We start from the raw sequence: 10,363 nt of genomic DNA on the forward strand, positions 1-10,363 counted from the left end.
GTCTCATTTGGAAAGTCGAAGTATAGTTATAGCCCCAAGATTGATTTCTGTTCCTCATCCCCAGCCACCCTGTAAAGGTGACTTTGAGGCAGATTCTCAAGCTATGTGAGTGCATCTATCTCCAGTTAACAACACCTTGGCTCTCAAGTCCTTATATTCTCCAGATAGTATGAAATATGTTTGCTTGTTGAAAAATTTCTTTGTGTTGTGGTTTTGAGCACTCTGTAATAGGCAAAACAACAACTTTCCATTTTCCTAGAACTACTCAGCTGCATCCTTTAGACATTATTTATTGAAGGCAGATACATTAACAGTTAACACTGGGTTTAATTTTTTTTTTTCCCTCCTCACAGCATAAGTTGATTCCAGCTCTTCTGATTTTGATGAAGACTGGCTTTGCTGGCAGCCTGTGGCTGGCACAACTACAAAGCTGATTTTGGGAGCCTTAGAGGTTTATTTAGATTCCTTAAATGTTTTGGCTTGATGGTATCATGGGTATTTTGAAACTTTTGAAGCCTTTGCAATTCCTAACAGCACTAGGCAGGGCAGACATAGAAACACACAGAGACTAGGAAGAGAGTGCCATCTTTGCTTTGTTCTTCAGGCTTGGAAGTATCCCCAAGTGAGCGGATTGGACCAAGCACAAAAAGAAATAATAACAGCAACTGGTAGATGGGGACCACGTTCTTTGCCTCCCTCAGGAGTGAATGGGGACGGAAAGATGATGCTTTGTGTGCCTGTCTCAGTGCAGTTTGCATCGGTGGAAGGGTTAGTCCAGCTGTGAAATTTGGAGCCTGTGCATAAATGCTGATTCTCATGCTCTGATGATCAGGTATGAGCATAAAAGCCAGCCACTAGGGTTCAGCTTGCATTTTGCTTTCAGGTAGCTCGGTGCTTTTCCTCTGTCCTTGTGCTGTGTGCTGGTTGGATTGGTACACAAACAAATTCTGTCTCCTGCTGCTTTACCATTGATTTTTTTTTTTTTGTTTGGTAGTTCTTGGGGGGTGGGGGCGAAATGCATGTGAAGGAATGCTGGGAACTGGAGTGAAGGAAGAGCATGTGGAGGCAGCACCCTTTGGCAAATGTTTTCGGTGTGCTACATCTGCATGTTTGGTATTGGAAAAGTCACATGCAGCTGCTGCTTGAGCTGAGGAGAGGTAACAGTTTTGCATAATAGGGAAGTTTTTATATCTAGTGTTATAAAAGGGATTTTTCCGTGGAACGACTGAGCAGAAATTGCCACAAATACTTCTGATCCATTTTAACAATCTGTATTTAGAGCCTAGAAAATCTTCAGTGACTTCTTGTTAATGCAGTGAGTTATAGTAAGTGTCTAAGCTCCTGTGAGAGAAGTCAAGAAGCAGCAGTGATACTGTCTTGGGCTATACAACCTGAGGTAGGTTGGGTTTTGCCTGCACTGTCCTCATGTGCTCTTGTTCCTGCCCCACACACTGAATGAGATGTGCTCTCCTTGGGCTAAACCACCCGTCTGAGAAAAGCCACTCCTCTGCATGACTCTGTGACAGGGGACTAAATGAATGCAATTAGCCATCAAAACCTGAGCATTTACCCCTTCAGCTGTATAGCTGAAGGGTTTGGACCACTGTGTGTCACTAGCTGACACTGTAGCAGTCTTTGCTTAGCGTTATGTACTCAAACAGCCGTTGGTGCATGTCCTTCCTCCTACGGCACCTTGCTTCTCCCTTCTCTCTGTCCTTGTACCATCTCTGAACTTTGTAGCATTTCAGGAAAACTGTAGAAAGCACTGCTCTGTTGTTGATGCTCAAAGAGTTAAACTGCCTTGCAGCCTTTGGGCCTGTTTGCCCTTCCTGGTGCATCAAAGCATGGAGGAGAAAAAGCTGTGTGCAAGAAATGTGACAGAATACAGCTGCTGCTGCTTCTTTTTGCCCTGGAAGGATGGTGGATGGTGTTTCATGCACAGCCATGACACTTGCTCCATTCCTTATGAAAGTGTTCTGCAGTGTGCAAGGAGGACGAAACCTTCATACAACTTAAATTTCAATTATTTGAAATTAGGGTGGTCTAATGATTAGAGGGAGACTTTGTTCTTAATCTTTTTGGTTTTTTTTAAGTCTGCAGCAGAATTCTGGAGGAAGAATGAATATGATTAACTAGTTCTATAGAAAGGACCTTCTTTTCAGTTAAATCCCGTAGGACCTTCCCACATGGGAGCTAAAAGACAAAAAAAAATAATCCCTATGCACAGTAGACTGCCCTGGTTACTTGAATTGTTAAGCAGAAGTGCAAACTCCTGCTACTGAAAGACATGCATTGCGCTTTTCTGAGGGGCACTGCAAGCTGGATCTACAAAGCTTCTATGTTTGTCGTGCTGGGAAATACTGTGAAATAGTGACTTTACATACTTCTCTCAACTTGGCAAGCTAAGTATACCAAAGCAGATGCAGGAAAGATGGGAGGATGTAACCATTGGCTGCTTGGTCATTCTGCTGGGATGCTGCAGGGCAGCTCTGCTGTGCAGAACCCATGGACAGGCTCTTGGCGTCGTGGTTGGATGGGAAAGCAGTGTCTTGGGGAGATGCTGCATAGGCAGAGCAAGGCAGCGTCTCTCACTGTGTTGTCTTTTTATTGTAGCCAGATCCTGTTGGTACTTGGTGGCTGGCTTTGCTGCTGCTCAGACAAGGCTGCCCTAAGGCACTTGCTCTTTCCTTTTGTGTGCCTAGGTACATGGCCGTGCAGAAGTGACTCCCGCTCTCTGACCTGGTGATTTCTGCACAGGCGAGGCTGCCCCTACTGTGCTGAAAGTAGCCTTTCCTCTTGTTTTCTTTTAGGTATTGTGAGTGTTGGAAATGCTGCTTTTGGGAAGTATTTTGGTAGCAGAGCTGAATGGATGTAGCAAACTCCCCTGCAGAGCAAGAAAATGTCAGTAAGCACCAACCGGGTTGCTCTGAGCTGCTGTATGTAATACCAGAAAATAATTTATTTTAAGGCATGCTGAAAGGCAGTTAGAATTGATTTTCCCCTGCAAAAGAGTGATTAGAAACAGAATATGTTATTATCACAGTTCATAGTAGTTAGGCCCATCTTCTGTGGTTAAACCAGAACTGTATGGGGACAGGACAAGCCTGAGAATAGAAACAGAGGCTGTTGCATTAAAAACCAAAATGCTTCCCACTTCTGTGCTCCCCCCAAAACCCCAGGTCTCCAGATTTTAGCAAGGACCCTGTGTCAATTAGCTCCAGTGACCACTGGATGTAGCTATTGCTTCACAGAAACAAGGCCAAGTGCACACCTTTCTGGCTCTTTTTTGAGATGACTTGACAAACGTCACTTTTTACATGTAATTTCTGCCACTGGTCTCTTTTTTTTTTTTTTTTCTTCTTTTCTTTCTGCATATACTTTTCATTTTTCTCCCCTCAGTGCTCCTTAGAATAGAAGCATGTTATGTTGCTGTTCATTTTCTTCATGGATGTTCTCCTGCGATGAACTGATGGATGTTCTTCAGCAACGAAAAAGACATGGGACTACAATGAATACTCTAGCAATGCAACAGTCACCGTCTCACAACTGCACTCACCGCTTGAGTAAAAACGGAGATGGATAAAACTCCATCGGTAAAGTCCCGATGTTATAGAAGAACAAGTTCATCAAATGTAGGCAGTGATGAAAGATCTGGAAATTAAAATATACTTGGCCCTGCCATTGACAAAAATGTCAAGCAAGGTTACATACTACAGCCTTTATTTAGCCACTTATATTCAAAAGCTCCTCCTGTTCTCCAGTGTTGAATGAGTACCATATTTCAGAGGTAATGTGAGAGATTATATGTATTTGGTAGGTATTCTGTGGAGAGGCAAGAAATGGAGGAGCAGTGGAACAGACTGAATTGTAAAGGAGAAAACCACCACACCCCCAAGTAGACCACTTTCTATAGAAAAGGTGAAAGCTAATGATATCTAAAGGGCACAATATAAAATTTCCCATCTGTATTGAAAAATACAAAATTTGGGTATTTCTGAGCCAGCTAACATTACCAAACGATTCCTTTGGCATTGTTATTTGGAAAAGAGTGAATCAAGTTTCAAATGTAGGAGGCTGGAAGCGTTCAGAGCTGTATAGTTACCTGTACTAGCAGTTCACAAATACTTCAAAGCTTTCCACTTTGATTTGGCAGGAAGCAAAAATGATTTAAAAAAACCAAAACATTGAACACCACCAAAAACCTCTTATTCAGCAAATAGGCAGAAACACTGACTCACTGTTACAGTGGACACATCTGATGCATTTAGCTTGCATGTGGTCACACCATCTTAGTAGTAGTCTAGGGAACTTGTGCTGATTTGTGGGTTTGGTCAGAGTTGCTAATATTTTTCTTTCCACACACTGATAAGTGCTACCAGGTAGGTTTGGGCTTTCCAACTTTTATTATTTGTTCTTATGCCCTTTGTTACAGCTACGCTTGAATTTACAGGTAGTGACAAATACTCCTCTCTCTGTGAAGGAAATCTTCCAAGGGCAGCATCATTTTTCTTACTGTCCTACTGCAGACTTGCTGAGGCCTGAAATCTGAAATTGGGGAGGGGTATTGCTACCCAGCGTTGTTCAAATCTAAGCAGCCCAGCGTGGTTCACAGCCTGCTTGCCTCCCGCCTGCTGCAGGATCAAGGCTCATCTGGACTTTCAGGTCAGGAACTGTAGAGTAAATTTCTGACTTCTGTGCTGCTAAATTTTTCTACCTGTAAAGAATTTATAAGGCTGCCCATGTAGACACTTCAGCTTTACTTTTTTAAATTCTACCTAGCTTACTGGTATTAGTACAGCAAGGTGTATCATTGAACCCTAGCAAATGGGGCTACAAAGGACAATAAGTTATTTAGCCTTGTCTCTTTCCCCAAGGCAGAATCAACTAGATCTAACCCTCTTTGACAGATATGCAGCGAACCTGTGCTTAAAAACCTCCTGTAACAGAAATTCAACACCCTTCCTGAGGCAATATTTGCCAAAGCAAGAACTTTTCTTACTGCTAGCAAGCCTTTCCTGAGGACAAGCCTGGATCTCCCCTGATGTAACTTAACCCCTTGGTTTCTTGCCTTATCCTCAGAGGACATAGAAAAGAGTTAATTTTCTTCTTTGCAGCAGGCTTTGGCATATTTCAGGGCCATCATTACCTCTCCCCACAGTCTCCTGTGGACTATGCATTCCAAGTCTTTTAACGTCTATCCCCCACCCTGGTCCACTCCCCGTAGCCCAAGACCATGTTTTCTGGATCTCTGATTGCTCTCGCTGCCCCCGTGGGCTCTCTCAGGCCAGTATATTGTGGAACAGCTTTTTTTTTTTTTACTTTTGTGCTGGAATGCCCATAATTGTCTCTCAGCCAAGGCACACTCGACTTTCAGCAGCTAAACTGTAATTTTGGTTTAGAAGGCTTTAGGGAGACAATGCATAAATAGTGTCTTGCCACCACTGTATACTCACTGAAAGGGGAAAATCTTGGAGAGTTGCCTGGCTGGGTTTTAGACAAACAGGATTGCTTGGGTGTTTGCTTCCATGGCAGAGAATAGAGAGTAAAGCTCTGCAATAGGAGAAGAGGGGAGCTATATGAGTAGTGTATTGTGCCCACATGTGAACTTAGGCCCTCCAGTGCTAAACATGCAAGAGGCATCTCCAAACAGTGCAGTGTTTGAGCCAGAGCGCAAGCATAAAATTCCTGGCATCGCAGCAGCCAAGCTCCTCCATTCAGATTGCTTGCATTAGCAAGAGCAAACACCAAAAACGTCCAAGAAACAAGACTAAAAGAACTCAGTGGCTCCCTAATCTGCGTCTTTCTAATGGAGCTTTATTTTTATATGACTGTTAGCCTGAATATGAGAAGGATCTTGCTTTCCCCCGCTGCCTTCCCTCACCTTTACCACGGTGCATTTTAAATCAAGCTGTTCTCTGTAGCTCTGCGGCAAATCTGCACACTTCTGGTTTTGCTCTTTCAGAGGATAATTTCTCCTGTTTAATGAGATCTGAGAATGAAGTCAGGCATGAGTTGGAGAAAGGTCACAGCATGTGCTCAAAGGTATATTAACTACTGTTGGAGCTGGCATCCATCGACTTCCATGAGGACAAAATTAAGCAGCAAACAGTAAATACTTCCACTAGCACTTTATTACAAGCAGGACCATTTACAATGAATAAGAATTTGAGAAGCTTCAAGGATGAAATGGGGATGCTCACAAATAAGAAGAAAAATCTTACTACTTAGGCTTAGAATGTGATTCCAGTCAAGGTTAATGGGGAAACAGTTAATGAGGGGTACAGAATCCAAAGGCTGCATTGATGCCATATTGTGTCTTACACAGGTAATTAATGCTACTGACTACTGCTAAATGGCTCTACCTGAGCACATTTTCTCTAGCAGGAACTTTAAATCCCCCACACTGTATACAGGAGCACTCTCCTGATGCTTTACGACTCCCACTAATGCTGAACAGGCTAAATCAGAACCAATTTCTTCCACTCGTTTCCAGGATGGTGATTTGCATCCATCACCACCACAATACATCCATCATTCAGGGCCCAGTGGTGTAACGGCAAGTTTGGCATCAGCTTCACAGGGAGCTGGATCAGCCCTTGAATGCATGTCGCGAGAGAAGAATGACATTTTGCCACTTAAGCGGCATCTCCACAGCAGGAAGTGTCGTGGAAAAAAGACAGCTCGCTCTTGGTGAGACTGTTCTCTATTCTTATCTTCCTCCTGTATTTTTTTTTCATTTGTTTTTTTTGGAAAAGTCACTTTTCTACAAGGTCCAGGCAAATATTGCCGCTCAGTGGCCAGCACAGTGAAAAATGAAAAGCAGCTGAAGGTAGAGGCAGCCTGTGAGCCATCCTGCGCCCAGGCAGAGAATAAGGATGCAAAACTCAGCCAGCTAAAACCAGCTCCCTCCATTCACATCTGCTCCTGGAAGTTGGCCTGTGCTGAGTGCTCAATGTGGGAAGAGGAAAAGCAAGATGAAATATTTTGAAGGGAGGAGGGAGACTGTATAGGGCTTACCGTCTTGTTCTGTTTAAAAATATTTTTTCTCTTCCTTGCACAGAGGCTTTGAAGTAGGACATTTGTATACAGTGTTCTTTCCACCCAGTGCTCATTGTATTGACAGGAATCGCTTCAGCTGAACAGTTTCATCAATGTGCTTGAGTCTGTTTGTAGGTGACATCCGGAGGGCAGACTCCACTCTTATCCAAGACCTAGGCCTATTCCATTACTGTCTTTAAAACATCTCCCAGGTGCACTTAGGCATTGCTTTTCTTCCCAATCCCCTCTTCACCCTCCTTTTTCCTTCTGTTGTTCTGAATAAAATGGTTTGAAAAGCCCAGGTCAAGCCCTCAACTTCTTTTGGGCGAGGAGTAACAGCTTGACAGGACTAGCCTCCAGTTTTCCACTGCCCCTTGATGTAAAAAGGCTATGAAAACTTGCAGGAGGGACAGTTGCTCCAGTGCCACGTAATGGCACAGCACTGATGGCTGCAGAATTGCACCTATTGATCGTGGTGTAAGAGAGAGCGTTTCATCAGCCTTTAATTGGGCTGATTGCTAAACAGAATGGGGTCAAAGCAGGTTGTGCTGCTGAGTCTAAACAGCCTTACCAAGTAGAGGTAAATGTCTCATAAACAGGTCACAATTTATATCCTTTTTCAATTCCTTGGGATCTGGGATTTACAGCCTTCCTGGAAATCTTGTGCTCTGGCTTAGAGGAACAGAAAAATGATGCAAGGTTTGTGCAAATTCGAGCACATGTGCCTTCCTCTGCCTTTAAGTGGTATTTCACTTGTTTTCACTTATGATCATGCACTTCAGAGAGTGCTTATCTGTATCCCTACAAAACCACACCAAGCCAGTAGCTTTCCATGTGCCATCCTAGTAAGTCCGACCCCTGCTAGACAAGCTCCCTGCTAGATTCTTCTGTTTATGGGATCTTCCTCAGCACAATTTCTGCTCACTACAAAGCAGGAGCACAACTGGAGTCGAACCAACCTACACGAGCTGAAGCTTTGTTCTCCGGTGGTGGTGGTGGGGGAGGGCAGTTGAGTGTTCTGTTCTTGACCAGCTCTCTAGCACTTGTGAAGATTGGAGTTCGGTTAATAAATTCCCCTCATTGCATTCAGGAGAGGCTCATAGAGTGGCTGAATGAATCCAAATTATGCTGATGATGGACTTTTTCTCTTCCCTCCCTTCTCGCATTTCTAAATGCTGAACTTTGAAAATCCTAGACTGAGTTTTGTATTACTTCAGATGCATCATTGTTTTCAGGGAGCATACTCTATTTTGCAAGAAATTGAGTGGTTTTTTGACTTGGAAAAATGGGTGTGAATTAGAAGTTCACTTAATTCTTTTTCTAATGTGGTGTTTTGTTTTTTTTTATTAACGTAGCCTTTACTGATCTACTAGTTGTGTAGTACTGGTGGGAGAAGAGGCAGATAAGATGATAATAAGCAGAGTATATGTAGATATATTGGAAACTTCACATGAAATTAAATTTGGTTATGCTAATCCCCCTGCCCATCTTCTGACCCTTTACATTTGTAAATGGAGGAGACCTGTGTATTTCCTGCTGTAGCCTAACCTTCCCTAGTGTTTTTCCTGCCAGATTTTAATGCCCCCTGTTTTTTTTAAGATGCGACCTGTTTTCAGTAGTATTTAGAAGCTGTTTCAACTGTATGAACTGAAGTCCTTGGAGTATTTAATCAATCAATGGAGCATAGGATTTGGCCCTCTATTCTAAATGCTAAGAACAACAATCCTGTTCTTGCTAAACTAGCATGAGGTTAAGGTTAATGCAAAGCTAAATAAATAAATAAAGCAAGCAACACCCCCTCGCCTCCCTCAGCTTGTCTGGCAAGTGTAGGAGAGTGGCTGGTTTGTGAGCAGGAATGCTTATGAACCTGTTTGTAGGCTGGCTAACGTGAAAACCTTTCTAATCCTGGTGATTTTAACTTGCTTACATTCCTTTGAAGGTCTCCCTCCTTGGTGGGTATTGAGGCTCTATTGCCATGATGCATTTTTATACTGCATTCCCCAGGAGTTAGCACTTGCCATGGAGACCTGCACTTTGTCTTTTAAGCAGATAAAAAGAGAGGTCAGTCAGATGTAATTCCCCAACTCCTCGTATAAACAATTTAACTGCTGCAGCAACATACTTGCTTGGAATTACTCCCTCAGATTCAATTCCCTTTTCCTGCTCCACTTGTAAAAATGGTTAGTGTCCTCTATAAACTGCTGTTCAGCCAGGTCCAAGGCTTGCTGTGGAGTTGTAGAATAAATGTTAATCTAATACAGGTTACTGGGTCAAATGCAATCACAGGCTTGTGGGAAAAGCTTAATACTGTTCTGCTTCTTCTAACACAGTAAACCTGGATATTATATGATAGGTTAAATACCAGTGAACCATGGCAAGAATTTTCTTGAAAGTAGGATTTAGTACAAAGGAAACTACACTGGAAGAGTGACCTAGGATTGACTTTACTCTCTGAGAGCATTCTAAGAAGCTGAGGTATGCTGTGAAAATTGTCTCCCCGAAAACATTAGGTACAAAAATGCCTAGGTCAGAGGATGGCCAGCTAAAGCAAGGATGATTCAGCTGATAAAAGACTGTGTGTGTTTTTATGCTGCCGCTTTCTCTCCATAGGAAACAGTATTTTGCTTTTTTTTTTTTTTTTTCTCCCCTTGCAGTGACTGCGAAGCCAGCATGGTGTGGCTAGCTCCAACTTCTGATATATGAGATTGTGTAAATACACACTTAAAAATATATATCTTTATGACTTGTGTGTGAGTGCTGACAGTTGCTTATTTCCCACAGGCTGGCTTGTGTTATCCCTTGCTGTCATGTACCTCTCTGTCCCGCAGCGATGTCAGTTTGGCACAATATTTCACAGTCTTTAGTGCAGGTTTTGTTTGTACTTGGTACGGCTGAGGTCAGAGACTGAGTGAAGTCGTCACATGGAGGATCGAGGACCTGATCCTGCACACAGCCCTGGCTCAGTATGTGCTAATCTGTACCAGCTGACAGCCTGGGCCAGTCTCTTTCCACAGTGTACATTGTCTGCTCCTCCTTGTTTAAGTAGTCATTTGTAGTCCTGGTGTTTGATTACAGAATGAGGAAGAATGAGCATAAAGACAAGGGGTGTTTGGGGCCTCCATTTTATACTTGTTACTTTTAACCAACTGAAAAATTGTGTTAGCGAGAGGACTCTGGGTGATATGCAGGGAGAGAGGACGCTTCAGCATGCCGGGATTGTGAGAGCAGTTGAGCGCAGACATCACTTAGATCAGCCTGAACTGTTAACAGAAATGAAACAGTTACACTGGGATGAAACATGGCATATGAACGTACAACTTTATTA

This window comes from Opisthocomus hoazin, chromosome 2 (assembly GCF_030867145.1).
Source record: "Opisthocomus hoazin isolate bOpiHoa1 chromosome 2, bOpiHoa1.hap1, whole genome shotgun sequence".
Lineage (NCBI taxonomy): Eukaryota > Metazoa > Chordata > Aves > Opisthocomiformes > Opisthocomidae > Opisthocomus > Opisthocomus hoazin.